The sequence below is a fragment of the Choloepus didactylus genome, chromosome 22 (assembly GCF_015220235.1).
Source record: "Choloepus didactylus isolate mChoDid1 chromosome 22, mChoDid1.pri, whole genome shotgun sequence".
In the NCBI taxonomy this organism is placed as follows: Eukaryota; Metazoa; Chordata; class Mammalia; order Pilosa; family Megalonychidae; genus Choloepus; species Choloepus didactylus.
Genome location: NC_051328.1, coordinates 42,775,928 through 42,797,872, shown reverse-complemented (window position 1 = coordinate 42,797,872; position 21,945 = coordinate 42,775,928). Strand labels below are relative to the sequence as shown.

At 51.8% G+C, this 21,945-nt stretch overlaps 1 protein-coding gene across 1 annotated transcript in view; it reads right to left on the bottom strand.

The window, feature by feature from the left end:
* The window catches only part of LOC119518439 (BTG3 associated nuclear protein), a 153,709-nt gene extending 139,522 nt beyond the window's left edge, over positions 1 to 14,187 (bottom strand). The window contains exon 1 of the mRNA XM_037815575.1: positions 13,433 to 14,187. The gene's annotated coding sequence lies outside the window, so the exon portion shown is untranslated. The remainder of the gene's footprint in view (positions 1 to 13,432) is intronic.
* Positions 14,188 to 21,945: the final 7,758 nt, after the last annotated feature.

Genomic DNA, 21,945 nt, shown 5'->3' with positions numbered 1-21,945 from the left:
GCCTCTTGAGAAGTCAATGGATAAAAACAAACTCGAAAACCACCTTCAGGGACTCTGAACAACAGTCAGTTTTTGTAGCTGTGATTCTGTCCGAGCAGGTCCTTCTTCTCAAGGCAGGAAAGCTCAAGAACTTGGGGGTGAAATAAGGTAATCTCTGCAATTTAATTTCAAATGCAGGGAAAAAGGTGTGTGCACACATGTACAGATAAAGCAATGTGGCAAAACAGTAACCATTTGTGAACATACATGAAGGTTACACACCGTGTATCCACTACACTCTTCTTGCAACTTTTCTCTAGGTTTAAAATTTTTTAGAAGGGGGGAGGAACCATCAATTTAGCAAAATATGCTCATGCTGATGAGTCAGCTGGAGCCCCGAGAGCTAAAGCACACAGAGTGGCACACAACCTACATCATCAGCCACGGGAGACCCTGGGTACAGGGAGATGGAAACTCCTGGAACTATCTTTGCAACTTCTCTGTATATCTAAAAGTATTCCAAAATAAAAGGTTAAAAATAAACAAAAATAATGAACCCCTCCTAATTCACCCAACCCCCTCTAAAACCCCCATCCCAGCCCACCCTCAAGCACTGTCCCCTTCTACTCCCCTTTTAGTCCCAACAAGCTGGGAGCAGGTTCCATCTCCCTGGCGGCGTCCTCAGGGCTGCTTTTCACCGTCAAGTGCTTCTCCTGGAGCTCCGCTCTGGGGATCAGTGAGGCCGGGCCATCCTGGTCACCACTCGGACCACTCCTTCTGTGCCCTCCTCCCCTCCCCAGGGCCACCCCTCCAGGGTCCACCCAACAGCTGCTCTCCCCCCAGGCTCTCCCTCCCTCGAAGAGCACACCCACTTGGCTTCCACACGCTGGCAAACAGGCTCGAATGGACTCCGGAGGATGAGCCGTGGCCGCCCAGTGCTGGGTGGGTGCGGAGGCCACGGGAGGCTCCTTCCGGGCCCTTGAGGAAAGAGCGTCGTGGAGGGGCGAGGCCCCCGGTGGGCAGGGTGAGCCGGCAGGCTGCTGCTTGCATGACGGGGCGATGCCCATCTCCCCCATCCCCACCTCCCGCCTGGCCACTCACCAAACCACCTCTGGGGTCCAGGGTCTCAGTCCCCTTCCAGCCACTGCAGCTCAGATCCTCCATTCCAGCACGACCTAGCGGAGCTCGCACCACTTCCCTATTAACTATGCTCCGAGAACACTGCTCAAGGCATACCATCACTCTCCTAAGTCCTGCAAGAAGGAACGCACCCTCTTTTTCCCATCTCCCCACCCCTGCAATGTCCAAACTCTGCCAGATCCTAGAGTTCTCCACTCCTTGATTCCTATCCGACTCCCTCCTTCTGTGTTCCCACTGCACCAAGTCCACCCCACACCTCGCCATCCATGAACTAGACTCTGAACTAGTCCCTTGCCACCACTCCCCCTCTCTAAAATGCCATCTCTCCGACACATGCCACTCAAGTGCTATCTCTTTCAAGTTTATTAGTTTTCGTCTCCACAAATATTATATTCAACTTGGATGAAAGATTAAATTTTAAACTAGAGCAAATATCACAATCCCTAAAACAGTGGCTTTAAATGGAGAAAAAGTGGCTTTTTAAAAAAAGACTTTACACACTGTCCAAAGTCTACCCAAGATGTCAGTCAAATGCTACTGCAACAATTTGCAACCAAACACACACAAGAGAAGAGTGGCTATCAAACCTTCCCACCTGGGCCCTACAATAGGAAGTACACACACTCCTCCACACACCTGAAACAAGCGTGCCATGCACCAACACCTCCACCCTAACCACTGCAACGCACGCTCTTTTTATTGTAATTCTTTTGCTACTGAATGTTGCTCATGACCCACTCAGTTGATTTGGGTTTGCAGCCAAAGTTTTAGAACTATTGCACTCGAAAGAAAGCCATAGCCAAATTCTAAAGACTCAGGAAGGGAGCCTGAAGGCACACGGACAAGTGACCAGAAAACACCCCCCTCCCCCCACGATCTACACAAACTCAAAAGAGAGCCAAAACTTATCAAATAAAATAGAAACTTCTAGGAGCCGAAGCCTCACTTTAATGTAAAACTCATGGTTCCATGGCTCCCCACCGCCACAAGCACGTGAGAGCCGCCAATAACCGCGTGTGGGGCAAAAAAAGCGTGGCCTTGAGGTGCAGGGGCCCCCTCGGCACTGGAGAGCCGGGGACCCGGTCCTCCGGTCCACATGCGACAGCACCTCAGTTCTCCAGCGCCAAAGCCGGTGCAAATCCAGGCCCAGTCGCCTCCTCGTTGAGAAGAACCGTCAAAAGCACTAGGTATGTGGAGACTGCAGTTGAAAGCATCACACGGTTCTTTCCCACACTGTCCCTCAACTGGCGCCTCCACTCTTTATTATCAAAGATGAAACATCCAGAAACTTGAAAACGAATGAGATGACACAATTCGATTTTTATCTCTCTATAGAAGAAAGCAAGGCTTTCAGGGACTTGTGCTGATTTGGATGAATATGTATCTAAATCCAATTATATCCCATTTCATACTGTGATACTGCAAATGAAGTAAATGTAAAATTAAAATTTTATAAGTCATTTTCCTACTGACATGTTCATAAGAAATACTGGCCCTAAAATACTTTAAAAATTTATATTTAACATTGCAAACCATCAAAAATAATTTCATAGAATTTTAAATTCTCAATAAAGTATCACTGAACAAATAATACACCAAAATTACCACATTACATAATAGCAGAATCTATCACAATTTACAATAAAATGTGTGAGGAAAATGTCACTTTCCTGGAGCAAACAAGCAGCTGTCTTAAGTCTGATAACCACGTGGGACAGCCATCGCGGTCACGGCTCAGGGCCCCCCACCCTCCCGGCCTCACCCGGAGCACAGGAGAGGGCAAGCCGCCAAGTTTATAATAAAGCGGCATTTATAATAAATGTGTACTTGTTAACCATGGCCAAGCTCTTTAATCAGCAGACCATACTAGTTTAAATCACCTCCCAACTCCCTTCCAGTTTGAAAATTCTAAGACTCCATGATTAATCAGTGATTGTGGCAGTTTACCACGTCAATTAAATCAGCATTCCACAAGGCTGCCAAAAATAAAGACATGAATGTGGCGGCTAAAGCTGACGAGGACAACACTGAGACCCCACTGCTGACTCCCAAGCACCATCTTAAGCACCTTGCGTGTTTTGCCTCATCTAATCCGCACAGCCCTAAAACCTAAGTGTATCCCCAACTTACAGAAGAAACAAAGGCTGTCAGGTTAAGTAAGGCTCGGGAGGAGTTGTCCAGGTGGGGTGCAGGCCTCGTGGGGTCTGCAAGCCGGCTGCCCCACCCCTCTTCACGCCCCACCCCCCCAGCTCAGGCAAGCTGCACAGGGCAGCCTCAGTCCCCTCTCACCGCCCCATGAAGACCCCCCAAGCCCCAGCTCCAGGCATGTCTCCCAGGGTCTGCTCGTCCCCCCCACCCCACACCCCCCGCTCCCCAGGGAGCTTATTTCAACCCAGAGGCTGCTTCCCCCACCTAACCTTCCAGCCTTCAAGCTGTCACTGTCTCACAGGTGCTGCGAGTCCCCTGGCAGCGTCTGCTGTGTCCCCGTGGGCCCCCACTAACTGGTCCCTGGCCTCCAATCAAGCGCTCACTCTTTCTGCACGTGATAAACACCCACTGCTTTTCCAAAGCGCTCCAACACGCACCTCCAGGACACTTTAGGGGCCGCTTCCCACAGGCCAAGCCCCTTGAAGCCTTTCCTAGCACCAGGAGGCAACTTCCAGTCTATGGAAAAGGAGCTTGAGGCTTGGAGATACGTTGTGGGACTTGCCAAGGTCAGCAAGGATTCGGTCAAGAACGTCCAATGCTGGCACCAGGCTTGTGACTGCTTTGCCACATACACGCCACCATGTCACCCTGCGGCTCAAAAGCTGCCAGGACTCCCCGGCCCTTGGAGGACTGACTGCACGCCTCCTGGCTGGCATCCCAGGGCCCCCGCCGCCTGGCCCCCGGCTTGGTGCCCGCTCCCAGTCGGCAGAGACCCTCGCCTCTCACCGGCTCTCTTGCTCTCTCAGGCCACCCTGCGCTGGGCCCGTCCCCAAGCACTTCCCTAGATGAAGCATCCGCTGGGAACACTGGTTAATTAAGGGAACCTACAACACAAGGAGATGCTGAAATGGGGGGTGGGGGGTGCAGAGCAAGACATGCTCCTCCAGTAACTCTCTCCATGTCTGAGAGCTCCCTCGCCACGTGGCTCTCCCTCTTCTTTCCCTGGCGCTTGAGCCCATGCATCCATCCATCGTCCGGGCCCTCCACAGCCGAACACCCTTCTGTCACCCACCTGCCTCTCCTGGTCATTCCCATGCTCCGCAGAGCTCGGGGAGGAAGGCAGTCGGCTATCTGAGGGCAAGGACCCTGCGCTGTCCAAATTTCTTTTTTCCACCTCACAATTTCACAAGAAACAAAACTAAACATAACTAGCACTTCAACTAGCATGTGCCAAAATTTTAAGGGCATTTGTAATCCTAACCAGGCAACATGAAAACAAAAGACAATTAACCCCAAACTCAAGCAGGCGATAAAAACAAGCGATCGCAATGGGCAGCAAATGTGGGTCCAGGGGCCCACGGGAGCCGGATCGCACCCCCACCCGCCCAGCTCTGCAGAGGGGGCCCCCGACCCACACGGACGGCAGTTGCGGTGGCTCCTCAGAAGCACACAAGTAAGAAGAGTCAACATGACAGACCGGAGAAACGGACAGAGAGACGTCCAAGGAGGCCTGTAGAGGTCCAGCAAGAGGTGAGAAGGACACGCAGACCCTCCGAGCCTGGGGCAAACGGGTCCCACCCCGCTGTCCTCACGCCGACGGCCCAGGCTCTCGGCCCAGGGGGCAGACGCAGCATCTTGGCTCAGTTCACTCAAGACCCTAATTCTCGCCGTGGAATCCAGGCTGAGTCACAGAAGAACACCCGAGGTGAAAAACGGCCCTGGGAACCCACAGATTTCTGGAGCGGCTCTAAGACCAATGACAGGCTCCTGCAATCAAAATGTCCATGTAAAACAGTTACACATAAAAGACATTTTAACTTCTTTAATATCCACGTCAATAAAGTGTCTTAATCAAACAATAATTCCTTATTTCTAAGAAGCCTGTTTGGAATGGGATGAAGACTTTCAATGTGAGGCTGCAGATGAGCCAGTTTCTGCAGGAAGGCGAACAGCAGCAAAAACGAACCATGAGAGACCCCTGTACCAAAAGCCTTACACAGGTATCCAAAGGGCAGCCGCACAGCACCGAGTGTGGGGAAGCCGGGACTGCCCTTTCTCACCCAGGAGACACTGAATACTCGGCCCCAAGCCAAACAAGGCGGATGTGGTTGGTGGTTTGGAGCCTAAACCCAACGCTCTCCCCTCCACCTGCCCCAGGCTCGGCCACCACCCCACACAGGTGGAGAGTCCTAGCCACGCCTGAGTTGTCACACCTGGTGCAGCCCTCTCACCAAAGAGGGGGTACAAAAAAAACAAAAGCCACTGTGACAAGTATTAGAACTCCAGTCACAAACGTAGACAGTGTAGGGGTAAGCAACTGTACATAGACGGTGAGCTAAACGCCAAGCAGAACTTATTTTTAAACTTAAAGAAAATCTGTTGGCTGCATTAAAAAAAAATTACTCTAACTAAAGAAACATGATTCACAGATTACTTCATCTGCCTTTCAGAAATGGTTTTTTTTGGTCTTTAATCCAAGAACAACCTGACTTCCGGGGTAAACAAATTTGAATTCAACAACCCAAACAGACTACTTTGATAAATGGGCCTAGCACTGAACAGTCTATGGACATGACCTGGAAATACGCTCTACCCAGCCCAGGAAGACGGGGAATAAGGACGCTGGAGAGAGGCCTTGGATAATTTAACCTTTCTTTTTCCCAACCTAGCAAATGGCACTCAGCACATAAGGACACACACGTTTCTGACCCACAATCCCCACACAGTGTCATCATGACCACAGTGCATTTACACTTGCAACCAACGACCTGGAGAGACTTTAAACATGGAGGCGCCCTGCCTCTGAACTTCACTGATACTAGTCTTTGCCATTCCTCTCCCAGTATCATAGCAGAGGAAAGTGGTTTTACAACTTGGTTTCCCGCCAACAATAAACATGCAGACCGCTGACTTCGGTAAGCTTGCACTCTGCCGAGAGAAGGGAGCCCAGCGAGAATGCACAGCTCTCAGCAGATACTCATGGAGAAAACGTACCTATCAAAGCGTGAAGAGAAGTTCCTTTTTCTTCTGCTATAAAGGACATTACTGGGACAATCAGTAAAATCTGAACAGGACCTGTTGTTCAGGTATGGAATTGCAACAGTGATAACTTCCTGACTTTGACAGTTGTGTTATGGTTATATAAGAGAGTATCCTTCATTTTCAGGAAACAGCCACTTTGAGGGGTAAAAGGGACATTATGTCTCAAACAGTTCAAGAAAAAACAGACACAAGTATACAAATGGGGGACAGAGAATAAAGCAAATATCATAAGATGATTAAATATTAACATTTTGGAATCAGTAAAACTATACTGTAATTCTTTGTACTATTCTGGCAACTTTTCTTAAAGCCTGAAATTGTATTAAAAAAAAAAAAAAAAAAGTTGAAAGGAAAAAATGCCTATTAAGAGCTCCCAAGTCTCCTTCTGCAAGGAAAGGAAGTGGAGATGGAGCGTCACCTTCGCCACATTTGAAGGTGAGTTGGCCAACGTTACTAACACTTCTGCAAAGGTGCATCAACGTTTCTCCTTCCAACTAGATTTTCCCAAAATTAAGGAAGTTCGTAACCTCTCCTCTCAGAGCCTTTCCCTGCCTACGACACCAGATAAATGTGGGGTGGTTCAGTGGACTCGTCCACTACGGGGACAGTGGAGGCACGGGGTCTGCAGACGGCGGCCAGCAGCTGCCCGCTCCCCAGAGGGCCTGCCCCACAGCACCCGTGCCCCTGAGCTCGGGGCCATGGTCCCCTTCTCCGGCTGGCAGGGTCCACACACCACCTCTTCCTGAAACAGCCGGCACTGCGCTGCAGGGACAGAGACCGCTGACCACCAGAACTTTGCACAAGTGCCGGCTTTGCTCTGGGGTATCCAAGAGCATGGTGAAGTTCAGGGTACCTTAGACTCTGGGGGCCGCCTCGGGGCTGGGGGTCAACAGAAGCCAGGAAATTCCACTGGGAGAAGTGGTCCTAGACCCCCAAGGAGGCGGCAGCGCTCCAGCATCTCCAGACAGAAGGGCAGCGGGGCTCCGGGCCTGACGGGCTCCCCCTCTGCCACCCGTGAGCCTCAGGAGCCACTGAGATTCCAGGGCAGAGAACAGAGGGAAATCCCAACGGGGAGCGGCAGCAGGCTCAGGGGGCTCTTGGACTCCAGTGGAAGCTCTGACGAGCACCCACGCTAGGAGGGCACCCCAAGCAGGAGGCCTCTGCTGTCACCTTATTTCACACCCTTCTGCTTCCTCTCTCCTCCCTAACATAGAATGTTTGCACGTTATATAAGTGTAACTTACACAGATTTAAAATCATGCAAAATATAAGATCTCTTTGTAAAAAATGTGAAATCATTTTAACCCCCTCATCTTGAAAGTCCATAAAATGCTGAATTTCAAAACAAAAAGGCCAACTGATGCAAACTGCTAGCCTACTGACGCCTGCTGCAGCTTTCAGCTCCAAGCAGATCTGCCTTCTTTGTCAATTTAGCCTAAAAACCCTGCCCAGTGTAAAACCCTGCCGGGTGTGCATTCCTCGGGGCCTTCAGGGAGGCAGCCTACAACCCCCACTTGGCCCCCACGCGACTGGACCAGAGCCCCCGGCGGGAGGCAGCCTGCCCAAGCGCAGTTCACCTTCCCACGGGCTTGCGGGGCTGCCCTGGTGGGGGAGCGGGAGGGCGGGGGGTTTCCCCTCTGCTGCCCTCGACGCTGCCAGAGCTCATGGGAAATGGAGCACGCACCTGCAAGGAAATGTCAACAACAAAGTTTTTCCTTCTGTTTTGATCCAAACCCATTTCTAGTTTCAGGAAGGTTAAAATTTGCTTCATGTTATTTGATGTTTTCCCACCCTGAAGAAAGAAGAAAAATCACCAGAGACCACAAGCAGCATTCTTTGAAACCCAGGACGTCAACTTTATTACTGAAAGGTCTGCAGGCCCTGCCCACAGCGGTGCAGACCGCCAGGTGTCCTGAGCGGAGCCCCTGCCCCACCCGGCCAGGCTGCCCAGCCCCTCGCAGCCCTTCCATGCCCACTGTCAGTGTGCCATCCACGCTCAGGTGTGTTCACACAGGAGAGCAGAGCAAGGCAGCGAAAGGAACTGTTAGCCTGACTTGCACACATATCCGACTCCTCTCTCCCTTCTCAGTGCCTTTAATGACCACCTGTTCTTACCCCGTCACCTTCTCCGGCCTCTGGTGGCCGCCCTGTGTGTACTGTCAGCAGCTCTGCCTTGGGGTTCACCTGTCCCGGGCGCCAGGCCACCCACCACTGCCTCCCCACCCGCAGCCCGGCCCCCACCGCAAGACCCTCAAGTGGACGACCTGGATCTTCTCATCCGCTCCCACTGGATGGGGAAGGCTCCAAAGCACATTTTATCAAATTGGACAAGTCTTATTTCTGGACGTGAAGGATACAGAGTTGATTCAAAGCAGGAATTCTTTTCATGTGACCTCACAATGCCTTCGGGACATGCTGTGTGTGACTGAACAATGCGATGTTTCCCTCCTGTTTGATCTCAAGCCACAGGGGGCACGCGGGTGTTGAGTCTCAGCTCTGCTCTCTCTGAAACTCATTCCAAGCAGGGAGCTGGGGAGGCGCCTCCCCATCCGCCCTGGGGGAAGGAGATAACCGCCCCTTCCCACACCCTCCTCCGCTTCCTGCTCTCGGAACCCAGAAGCGCCCACAGCCCCACAGCCCCTCTTCCCAGGCGGCGGGCAGAGCACGGGCCTTGTCCAGCAGAGAGACGGAGCCAAGGGCCAGGGGTCCAGCTCCAAAACCCGGCACGGGGCAAAGGCAGGAAACCTCCGGTGTGTGGCCCTCCACGCCGCCAGCGGGCACTCCCCGGCGGGGCACGGAGCCCACACACTGACCGCACGGGGCCCCGGCCGCGAGCTAAACGAGCCCCCGGTTCTGTCACCAGACAAGCAAGCAGCCAGGGAACCCCACCCCAGGCCTGCTCTGGAATTCCCTCAGCTCCCTCCCCACACCCCGAAAAAGCACCTTTCAGGACAGCTGAGCGAGCTTCTGCTCAAGTCTTCAAGGCGCGGTTTCCCATGACCATCATCACGGGAAACAAAGCAGTATTTACCGCAGGCTGGGAAGACTTCTTCAACCTTTCATCTGAGCCAGGCTCACCAAGACCCTTAATAGGTATTTTCCCCCAGAAGTCCCTTCTTCAAAATGAGAAAATGTTTTTTTTTTTTTCACTTAAAACACCTAACATGGTCTTTTAAGTGACATGAACGTTCTAAACCAGGTTTGCACTGTCATGTAATTTATTTAACTTCACATTTAAAATGTCTTCAAGATGTATCCGGTACAGATGATTATGAGGAACTAAGAGCAACAAGCTCTAACAGAGGTCAGAATGCCAACTCATCCAGGGCTTGCGCCCGGAGCTCCCCAGCAGCCCACAAAGGCAGCTTGTGCTACCTTATCTCCTAGTTCCCGGGCCATCACGTGCCACAACCTTCCTGAGATTTGGGGTGCATATGAATCACCTGGCCATCTCGTTAAAATGCAAATTCTGAGTCTTTCCTCCTCTTCCCAGACCCAGACACTTTTGAAGAGCACAGGTCAGGCATTTTGCAGAACGTCCTTCAATTGGGGTTTGTCCGGTGTTTTCTCATGATTAAGTGGCATGGGGGGGGGCCACGCGGTGATGGCCCTCCCCTGTGCACCTGCCCGGGGGCCGAGGCTCTGCCCAGTTTTATGACAGGGCACTGATTCGGACCACTTGTTCAAGTTTTTCCTATGGGAAGTAACTACTTTTCCCTTTGTTATTTATATCTTGGAGAGACACTCTGAGACCCTGCAAATATCACAGAGAGTAGGCCTGAGAAGACTCAACAACTACACACATGTAGGCCCCTGGATCCGAGCCAAAAACTAAAAAGGACATTCATGGAAAAACTGGCGAAGTGAGACTAAAGTCCATAGTTTAGTGTACTGTGCCGATGCGAACTTCCCGGGTTTTTATGTTGACGTGTGTGTGAGTGTGTAAGAAGTGAACGTGAAGAAAGTCAGCGATGGGGACAGGGAATGCTCAGAACTAGTATTTTTGTAACTTTCTGTAAGTCTACAATTATTTCCCCCAAAAAATGTTAAAAATGATGCAGCCTCTGATTCCAGAGGTTAGGGGTGGGGCCTGAGAGTCTGCATTTCTCACAAACTCCCAAGCATGACCCACTTGGCTGGCAAGGCCTGGTAAACAGCTGCTGGCTAATCTCATGCTGCGCCACCTTCAAATGGGACAAGTGGCCGGAAGGCCTGGAGGTGCACGTCGCATGGAGCAATGCTGCTTTGTGACAGGACCCCCGAACCTTTGGCTCGCTGAACGCCCAGCGCACCCAGTCAGAAGCCCACAGAGGCCTATGACATCACGGCCTGTGCTTCAGCACTTGTGTGTGACCCGCACAGCGCTCAGGCCGCAAGCCAGAACCCCAGAGCCCCCGGCAGTAGCTGTGCCGTCCTCCCTGTAGCAACCTGGCCAGGTGCGCAGGGACTGTGGTCTGGCCGTCGGTCAGCTGGCCGCTGGCAAGCATCACCAAGATCACCGGGACACAGGGAGCAGTGAGGAGACCGCACTCTTGCATTCTTGAGCCTGATCAAATGTCCACACAGGTGCTCTCCACTTGTGCTACTGCAACGTCTCCCACAACATCAACCCTCAAGAAGGTAAGAGAGCAGGCGAGGGAGTTCACAGATTCCCACAGACAGAGAGGATTTGGGAGGTAATTTAGAAGGAACACAAGGAGTGGGAGCCCGAAGCAGGACCCCTCAGGCCTCAAGGAACCAGCCACAGACCAAACACAAACCCCACGATCCTCAGAGAGGGGACAGAGGTGAGCCTGCCCGGGGGGCTCAGGTGCCACAAACCGAGAGCAGCCCCGAGCAGAGGCGCACAGGGACCCACTGTAGCGAAGCTGAAAGGCCCAGGGGAAATCTCTCTGTGGTGTGGCCTTTGGGGTCTCCAGTACATCAGCAAGCTAAAATCACCCAAAAGGAAACCCACTCATTTTCAAAACCAGCCCACATGCTCAGGGTTCTCTGCCAACGTTCTCTTGGCTTGTTTCCCAAACCTGGACAACAATGATGACCAACATTTGAGAAGCATTTGCCATATGAAGGCAAGAAGCCAATATTTTACAAAGTGACATCAGAGGAAACAAGAAATCAATCCAAAAACAAAGGAGAACTGAAAAAATTCTTATTGGTGTCCACAGAATCAAGGAGCAGTGAATTCATAAAACAGTAAGTTGCTAAAAAAAAAAAAAAAGGAACAGAAAAAGTAAGTTTTTGGAAGTTAAAATTTTTGATTGTGGAAATTTAAAAATGTTACATAGGATCAAGAGATAAAATTGAAGCTCTCTCCCAGAAATCAGAATAAAAACAACACAGAGCATAAAGAGGACAGGCTCCAGAGATCAACCCAAGGCGTCCATCGTTACACTAACACAAATCCATAAAAGGGAGGAGGATAAAATCAGAGAGGAACAAATTCTCATTGAAATGAAACTAGAAACCTTCCCAGAGCTGCAAGATAAGCCTCCAGACTCAAGGAGGCTCAGCGTGCCAGCCGCTGCCCTCTGCACATTCTAAAACGCCTAACACCAAGAGAAGCACCGACAAGCTGCCGGGGAAGGAGAAAGTCACCCAAGAGTAAGGCGGCTCTTCTTGGCAGGATGAAGAAGGAAGCCAAGCTGAAGAAACGGTGCCCTCAACAAGCCCAAAACTGCAATAAAAGAAAAAATCCAGGATGAAACCTGCGTGGGCCTCAAGAATAACAGAGAGGACAGAGGGCTCCAGGTTGGAGGGATGTGACACTCTCCTTGGGAATTTACAACACTGTTAAGGAGAAGAGAAAGCTACAAAGGAAAAAGTAAAAGCTGTAAAGGAAAATGCACTGCACAGCCGTGAAGCAAAGAGTATTTTCATAGTCATAATATAAATAATTTGCATTAACTGAAATGGTGAGGAGGTGGAGGCGGTCGGGTACGGTATGAGATAAACCAGCCCTTCCTAACAGAAAGAATGTGTAAAACTGACAAAATAATAGCTATTATTTCGAGCTACAGAGAACTACCTTAAGAAATACATAAGAGCTACAAGTCTTTGAGGAGAGGAACTGAGAAGTGGGGTGGACGCTGCTACTTTTGTGTACATTACTCTAAAGAAATGTTAAGTGTGTGTGTGTGTGTGTGTGTATACCTATTTTTTAAAAACACCTCAAGCAGACTGAGCTCAAATGCGGGCTGTGTGACTAGACATGACTTGGCCTGCGTGGGTCTCGGGGGCCTCCTCCATAGACCGGGACAGTCCCCACTTCTGACGCCCCATGATGAGCACAGTACAGGACCCACAAATGGCAGCTGTCTCTAACAAGGAAAGCCAGTGGTAACAGAACCCAGCGTTCTCAGTGGACTCCTGGACATGAGAACACGTTCGTATTTTAACTATAAAACAAGAAGGAACTGGACCTACATGTGCAGAATTAACGTGACAGGCAGTTTTGGCGCTCCCCTTGACCACTCCAGATCCTAAGCTGGCACATAACACACTGTCCGAAAGGCCGAATGTTTAAACTACTGAGTCATCTACCTTCTGATTTAATGTCCCCCTCACTTACTCAGGACAACTCTGCTATTTCAAGTTCTTTTTCTGTCCCTTGAGCAATTGTGACTGTCTCTCTCCTTCACAACCCCTGCCTCCTCTCATCAGCGAGTTTATCTCAGGGCCAGTTTGACCCACACTATAGGCCTCGGGCTCCAGGGCAGAACAGGTAACTCCAAAGAGAGGAATTACCTGTTCCACATCCACAGGCTCTAACCTGGCCCTCCACCGGTCAGAGGCAAGCTTGCTACCCTGGAAAGGGCACCGTTTTTTACAGTTCTTCAGGGAGTATTTATTTTTCCAGTATCAACCCAACCCCTGCCATCGCATCATTGGGAAATGATTTCTCTTTTAAGGCAATGCCTCCAGTGTGCTCATATAATGGAAATGCAGCATCTACACTTTTTGCAGCATAGGGAGAGAAAACAAAATAGCAATCTAAAAAAATGAAGGCCACGTTTCAGAAGGATTAAATCATAGAAGCAGCAAAACAGTATGGGGGGAAAACCCTGAAATCCTCATTCCAGGGCCTTCAGGAAACTTAACCTGCCTAGTTCTAAGACTACACCTTGTTTTCCTTTGTGAAACCATTAGCAAATGAGAACTGTAAGCGTCCTTGATCGTCGGTGCTCCATCTCACGTTAGTAACTCGGGAGGTAGGAAAAAATTAAAAGTCGACAACGGGACGATGCTGATGGCATACATGAGCGTGGGGGGCCGTACGGTTCAAGTTTCCCAACTATCCGGGGAAGAGCAACCCCAGCAGGACGCAACTTCACAGCTACAGGTCGCTGGTCTGCAGAGGACGATCCCGCGGTCCGAGTCGGGGGCACCCGTCCTCTCCTGCCGGGCGCTCGCTCGGCCGGCGCGTGGGCTCCTCGGCGGCCTTGCGTCGTGGTGCCCGCGGCTCCCCTCCCGGGTCAACGGCGAGCGCGCGGCCCGCCTCACCCGGCGCCCCCGACGGCTAACGGAAACCTGGTGCTAGGGCGCGGGGCGCGCCTGACCCCCGCCCGGGGGGCGCCCGGACGCCCGGCCCCGGCCATACGCACCACGCGCGGCCCAGGGAGGCGCCGGGGGCTGCAACGAGGCAGTGACAACGGCCGCGACCGGCCCGGCCCGCTCCGCCAGGCCGCTGCTCACCGGGGAGCCGGGACCGCGCGCCCCTCCGGCCAGGCAGGCGGCCCCCGGCGCCGGGACGCGGAGGAGGGCCGGGCGGGGGCGGGGGCAGGCCGTGGCGGGGCCGCGGCGGCGGGCGGGACCGTTGGCGGGGCCGGTGGGGCCGCGGCCGGGGGCGGCGGGCGGGGGCGCGGGAGATCTCGCTCTCGCTCTCGCCCCGCGGGAAGGGGGGGAGGCGGGGACGCGACCGGCTGCGGGAGCTGCAATTACCGTGTGGGCTGCGGAATTCTCGTGGTGTTTGTCGGGGAGATGCGATAATGGCGTCCGTCCTCGCGAGAGAAGCCGCTGTTCTGCGCAGGCGCCGCGCGTGCCTCCCCGAGGCCCTCTGCCCTCCGCACTCTGCGCAGGCCCAGTGCTCGCGCCGAGGCCAGAGGGCGGGGCTCGCGGGTGGGGCCTACTTCTCCGCGTCCGCCAGCGCGCCTTTTCGCCCGCTCAGACTGCGGGCGCGCGTGCGCAAACGTTCTTCCCTGCCCCACCGGAGCTGTGGCTTCTCGGGGTCCTTATGGCTCCCTATAAGCCCAGTCTCCTTGCTAGTCCATGAAATATTGCTTCAGTGGGTCGTTTGAGCATTTGCATTTTCTTTGAGAATGGATGAACATGCAGTAACTCCGCGGGCGACTACATTTCCCAGAGTGCCCTGCGCAAGCTCCGAGCCATGCATTCTGGGACTCGTAGTCCCTTCGCCCTGACCATGGCTGCCGGTACTTGTAGTCTCTACGTACTCTGGTCGCCCCGTCCCGTCCCGCACCAGGGGCCGCTGGGATTTGTAGTGCAGATGGGACGGCTCGCGTCCGCTGGGCGCCACCCTTGGGTCCTGCCTGCTGCTCCTTCTGCGATGTTCTGGAATCCCTGGGGCGGGGCGGGGTGGCGAGGGGTGCGGCTTCCCAGATAAACAAGTAGTGTTCAAGGATCCCAATGTTTGTCCAGACAGCCTGGAGTGCACCCGTCGGAAAGTGTATCTTAATCATATATTAATATAATACATATATATATATATATATATATATATATATATATATATGTTTTATATGTAATATAGAGTATCTATTTTATACAACATGAATGCACGATATATTAATAAGGATATATATTATACTTTGTATACCATAAATGTGAGTTTTGGGGGCCTCGTAGAAGAAGGAGCCACGGGAACGTGCAGAGCTGCAGCGGCTGGCGGAGCGTCGCGTCTGTTCCCGGAATTGCCCCGCTGTTCTGTGCAGCTCTGTGCCGGCCTCTGATCTCTGAGTCGTTCACAATGAGCATGAATTACTTGGATCTCCGAACACGAAACGATGGAGGCGTTTTCGAGCGGAAAGCAAAGCGCTTTACCCTGGTTCCCTCCAGACCCCCTTCGCGGGTGATGGAACCGGCTTGGGGCCGCCGACCCCGCGCAGTTCAGGGCTCCTCCAGAACCGACGTCCCGGGGCCCTCCGGGCGGGCAAGGGCTTGGAGCAGAAGAGCCTTAAAACGTTCAGAGAGGGGCCACAGGCTGCCGGAGCCGGAGGAGGCCTCGGAAAGGACCTGGAGGTCGAGGCGAAATCTCTCCTTGTTAGAGAGGAAGAGGTTCAGAGGGACGCCGGCAAGAGGGACGGGCAGGGTCTGGAATTCAGAGCACCCTAGTTGGAATCCAGTCTCGGGTCAGACCCAGTTGGGGGAAGGTTGCCGCAGGTAGCCACAAAAATTCCTCCCAGGGAGTGCAGGCGAAACATTTCCCGGGAGGCGTGCCCTCTCCTCTCCCCAGCGCCTCCAGCACGGCCAGAGCGGCGCGTGGAAATAGCTAAGAATCCCTAACACGGATCCTGGATTTGTTTCCAGGAGGCAGAGAAGCGTGAGGGTGATGTTCTCCACTTCATTTCAGAATATCCCGAAGACCTTGTCCATAGCATCCTTTCTGGGTGGGGTTGCCACTGCCCCTCCTTCCCCAGGCCCGGCGCAGACCAGCAGGAATGACTGAAGGAGTGAAGGAATGATAAAGGTTGGATACATTGTTGCCATCCAATAAACAAAGCTAAGGAGTTCCAAGCCATCGCTGATTAAGACTTTATCAGAAATTATGGCAATCAACATTATCACTACAGTTATGCCGAATCCATTGACTTTTTTTTGTTTGTTTTGGATTTTTTAGGTTTTCTGATTTTTCATTTTGCTGCCCAGAAAGCTAAGGCAGAGGTGGTTGTCATTAAATATTGACATCTAGCTGATTCACCATGATTTTAAAAGGCAGATAGCTAGTAATTGGCCAAGATTGGTATCTTCCAATGAAGTTCTGCCGAGTTACCAGACGGGGACCCTTTCCACTTGCCAATCAATTACTGCGAGACTTCGATCCAATTTCCTGTGGTTAAACTACAGTCACGTGCGTGGGGGCAGGCGTGGCCCCTCTGGGATGCATGGGCCCCGGGCGTTGGCACAGATGTAAAGCCGTCAGTGCAAGCAGGGTTTCCACACAGTGTCCGCTTCAGGCGAACCCTGGTGTCGCCGAGAAGGCCCCTCTCGGGGAAGGTGTCGCTGGGGTGAAGCCCAGGAGCCGCATTTAGGACACAGCTCACGAGGACCTCAGGGGGCTGCATGAAGCAGGGCTTCACAAGGGATGAGCAGAGGGTCATGGCCCAGGAGCTGACCCCAACAGACACCCGTGTGAAGCCTTGTGCCCCGGGGTCCCAGGGCCGCGTGGGCTCGGGCAGGAGGCTGTGAGCGGCGGAGAGAGCAGGCCCCGCAGGCCCTTAGGGCCCAGGGAGGAGTTTGTCTTTATCCCAAACAACAGGACAGGGCGGGAACTGAACAGACTTGCATTTTGAAAAATCCCTCTGGCTAGAGGACTGGAAAATGGACTCGGCGGCAATGGGGAGAGCCGTGGAGGAGGCTGGACGGGGCAGGAGACCATACAGGCTTGGACGCTGTGTAGGGAGGGGACAGAGTCCTTGGGACCTGAGGATGAATTGGATTCTGGGGGCAGGGGCAGGGGAGAAGGACTCCCAGATGGCAAAGTGCCCGGGCAGAGGCACCGCTGCCTGGGTAGGGGGCTACGGGCATCACCTGCTCACATGCCTCTTGGTGGTTGGTCCACTCGAGGGGGCCCCTTGGTAATTCACTGTCGTCGCCCCGCCACACACACACACACCATCTTCTGTTTTTGCAAAATGGGATAACAAAGCCCACCTCGTGGTGTCACCACTGAGTTTAGAAAGCAAGAACGGGAATCACCTACTGCAGCATTTGGCCAAAGGGGACACTCAATCCGGATGTATTTTTTTATTTCTATCTAGACGGAAGGCTTAGAAAGTAGCGCTTCTGCAAATGAAATATTAATAGCATCACATGGACAGCTTCCTAGCTTCCAAGAGCTGTGCCTTCGCCTGAATCATGTAACAAGCCTCTGTCTGTCTGCAGATTGCCACAGCCGCTTGACTTCTTTTGTTCCCTCTCGCTCTCCTTTTTATTGTGGTAAAATACATATAATATTTACCATTTTAAAGTGTACAATTCATTGGCGTTGAGTATTTTCACAATGCCTTGGAGCCATCACCATTATCTAGTTCTAGAACATTGTCGTCCCCCGAAGGAGACCCCACACCCATTAAACAGTTGCTTCCCACGCCCCCTGCCCCCAGCCCCTGGCCACCACCCACCTACTGTGTGTCCCGTTGGATTTGCCCACACTGGGCGTTTCACATAAATGGAATCACCCAACACGTGACCCTTCACAACTGGCTTCTCCCACTCAGCGGGTAAGTTGTGTGCGTATCGGCGCTTCATTCCGTCTTACGGCTAGACCACGCTTTGATTATCCACTCATCGTGTGATGGGCTCTGGGGTTGCCCCACCTTTGGCTGTTGTGAATAATGCTGCTGTGAATATGAGTACACGTTTTTCTTTAAACACCTGTTTTCAGTCCTTTGGGGTATTCACCTGGGAGCGGGATTACTGGGTTGTATGGTAACTCTGTTTAACTTATTGCGGACCCGCCTGTGTGACTGCATAACCGATACCCTCCACCGAGTCAGGTAAACAAGTGCTGACTTCCTCACTTGTTTGTGGTTTCTCGGTGTAGAACATCCTGCTTTTGCCACCTTTGTCACCTGCAACAGTGGTTCTCGGTTTTGACTGTGCGTTACCTGAAGGGCCTTTCAAATGCCACTCCCAGAGAGGCTGAATTTGAGATCCCCAGGGAGTTCCAAACCACGGCCCGGGAAAGCTGCTTGGCCAAACATCTGTCTTCACTGTTTTGAATTTTAAGTTCAATTAGTCATCTGGGCGACAGAGAGGACAATTCATCTCCAGCAGTATGGCTGGGGGCAAGAATCTCAAGGTTGCCTTAAGGCAAATGTGGCAGTTTTAAAACATGGCCCCAGATTGAACACTCCTCCCTTAGAGAGGTGGGGGTCTACGACCCATCTTCTTGAACTTGACCTCTGCGATTCCTTGACCAATAGAACACGGTGGCCTGGGCGTTACAAAATGGGCAGGCTCCACTTCCTGATACTTGAGACACTGGCTCTTGAAACACAGTCACCATGCTGAGTGGACGCCCCAGCTGCCCGTGGAGAGAAACCAACAGCCAGCCCCAGCCCGCCGGCCAAGTGGGTGTGCCATCTTGGAAGGGCTCCTCCAGCCCCAGATGGGCCATCCCATTTGACTCCATGTGGAGCAGAGACAAGCTCTTCCCATGAAGCCCTGCCCAATTGCAGATACAGGAGATCAAGAAATGAGCGTTGTCATTTATTTTCAGCCACTACATTTGAGGTAGTTTGTTAAGCAGCAATAGATACCTGGAAATGTAGGCTTTCATCTACACTTATTCCAACCAAAAACCCCTTGCACCAGGGAGGAAGTCAGAGCAGATGATTGGCCACTTCCCTGCTATTTCAACATGCATTGATTATGTGCTTTATGTATACGTCCATGGGAAGGGAGGAACATCAGTGCAATAGGGCACATAGACATTGCGGACTCACGGGCCGCCACTGCCGCTTGCTAGTCAGGGAGAGTGTGGGCCACACGGGTCCTCATTCTGAGCCTCGGTCCTTCATCTGTAGAACGGAGACTTAAATGGCTACTAAGTTAGGACTCTCTGGATACAAGAAGGAAAAAAACATTTAAATAAGCTTGAGAAAATAATAGGATGTTACTGATTCATGTAACTGAAAAGTTTGGAAGTTTGGCTCAAGTAATGTCCTCTCTCTCTCTCTCTCTCTCTCTCTCTCTCTCTCTCTGCCGTCTACCCCCTGCTCCCTTGCTCTCCCTCTCTTCCTTCCAGCCTCCGGGCTTGTTTTCCCCCTACCTTAGCTCCTTCCTCAGGCAGGCTCCCACTGCAGAGCTCCCAGCAGCTGCAGCTGGTGCACATTTTACCAATCGAATAATCCCACTGCAGAGAGGGTGCCCCTTCCCTGCTATCTCAGCAGAACTCCCAGGGCTGCCCCCGGGTCACTTGCCAGTGACTTCATGCTGACTGGCCAAGGACCCTGTACCCCACGACGGCCAGTGAGGGAGGGTGAAACTCCCCAACTCCCCAAGGGGCAGCACCAGAGGCCCGTGTCCCCAGCCTGTGTCCCCAGGTACTAGCGTGCAGGAACACAGCGTCACCCAGATACCCTGCCCGAGCGCGGCCCGTTTCCCCTAGCAGTGTGATTCCCAATTTGCTGAGCAGAGCTGAGTGTGCCTAAGGAGAGGAGGAGAACATGTTTCTCTGGGCTTGCAAGCCACTGGGATTCCTTTTCTTCCTTCCAGCGTGGCAGCTCGTGAGCGCCATGATAGGGCTGCCAATGGGAGGCCTGAAATGCGGGGTTTCCATCAGAAAGCGTTCCCTTCAGCTTCTCAGGTGCAGGGAACAGGTTTATAAATGCAGAGAAATCAACGGAAGTGTGCGCTGCAAATCATGTCATGACATGTCCAGCGGAGAAGCAGAGGAAATTACTGTGGGGAAAAAACTCATGTAGAAATTTCCCAGTGTTTTTAAGATATGGCCCAGTGCGAGTTTGTCCTCTTTGTTTCTTCAACTAGGATAGGATTTCTTTATAAGCAGCACATGTATCGTCTGGGGATCTTTATGTGCTTTGGACAGCTTTTGGTTGCCTTTAGGAATGAATTTCATAATCTATGGTATGAGAATAAAACCCTCTTTGAAAAGGATAATGCAGAGAAATTTGAGGGCTCTCTTGTGGAACGTGGGCTACAAATTTCTTTGACTGCTTCCTCATTTCAACAAAAAAATGTTCAGCATACACCTCCAATGTATGCGTACTTATATATGAATTACCTATGTGTGTTAGGTACTGGTGTATTGTGTGCTCTAAGAGATATATGTACATGAAAAACAGAAATTAAAATGAATATGAGAGAAAATAAAAATAGAAATTCCAAACTTTTCTTCCTGCATTTCAAGAACTGTCTGGGGCACACACACTCCCTTTTAGAAAATGTTAAACCTAAGGAATGTTGCAGTCAAGCTTTTCAGGTTCAAATTGTAAAGAAGGTTTATTAGAAGAATGATGCAATTTTTTGACCCCATCCACTCTGTGATGGTTAAACTCACGTGTCAACTAGCCAGGTGATGGGTTCCAGTTGTCTGGTCCAGCAAGCACTGGCCTGGTTTTTCCTGTGAGGATATTTAGTGGATTTAAGTCATTAGTCCGTTGATTGCATCTATGGCTGATTGCATCTACAATCAACAAAGGGGATTGCCTTCAACAGTGAGAAGCATCTCATCCAATCAGTTGGAGGCCTGAAAGGGAAAACTGATGATTTCAGCAGTCAGAAAAGAGAATTTCTCTCTCTACTTCCTCCAGCCAGCTTCTCCTGGGGAAGTCATTGAAATCGTCATCGGAGTTCCCAATTTGTGGCCCGCCTTACAAAATTTAGACTTGTCAATCCCCACGGTTGCATGAGCCAATTCCCATGATAAATCTCACAATATTTACACACATATATATATTTGTACATCATGCTGGTTCTGTTTTCCTGGAGAACCCTGACTAATACCCCCTTTCATTTAAGGAAAGAAAAAAATGCCCTTTAGTTAGCTATTTTTGGTTGACTCCACATGAGAAATCTTCAATTCCAGCAGAAAATTACAGGAGGAGAAGGAAATGAGTGGAAGAAGGCAGAACTGTTTGGCAAATGGTTCAATGTTAGAAAAGTAACATTTAAAGCCTGCTGACTGTGGAGAGCCGTCTCCCGGGACGGGCATAGCGCATGCGCTGTAAACCTGCTCCAAAGTCCCCCCGCCCATCGAGTGGTGCCAAGATGGCGCCCACATCCTGCTTCCGGCTTCTGATGTATGTAACCACCCGCTGTATTCACCAATCATGCTTGTGTGCGTGGCGTTAGCCCATTGGATACACGCAAGGTTTATAAGAAAGTTCCCGGGCAAAGCTCGGGGAGACAGCCCACAAGGAGCCGTACCTGACGGCCGCATCGAGGTTGTTCTCCCCCGAGGTGTCTCGCCCCGGGTGGAACCTGTAAAGATGATGATTGCCTAGTCCCAATAAAAGTTTATCTGCTTCACCACTGTGGGTCCCGAGTGATCACAAGTGCTCCGGGTAAGACGTTGTCCGCACCCTCTCTCCCCTTATCTCTCTGGTCCCCATCGCCGGCCGACCGAGGACTCGAGGCGGGGCGGAGAGAGCGCCGGACAGCTGACGGATGTTTTATGTGCTCAAGGGAGATGCTCAGAAATTCGAAAGTGTTGGATTTGATAAACACGAGGCTCCTTGGCTCTGGACACAGGGTAAGTGGTCCAGTCTTACGGAACAGTGACCGGGCACATTAGCCAGCTTCCGTGCTGCTGTCCTTTGGCCCGTCAATGCCAAAGCTGCAAGTTTTATTCAAAGATATTGCTATTCAGTAGAGTTTTATTTATAAAACTAAAACAACCTAGAAAAAACCTGAACACCCACCTGTGGGGGA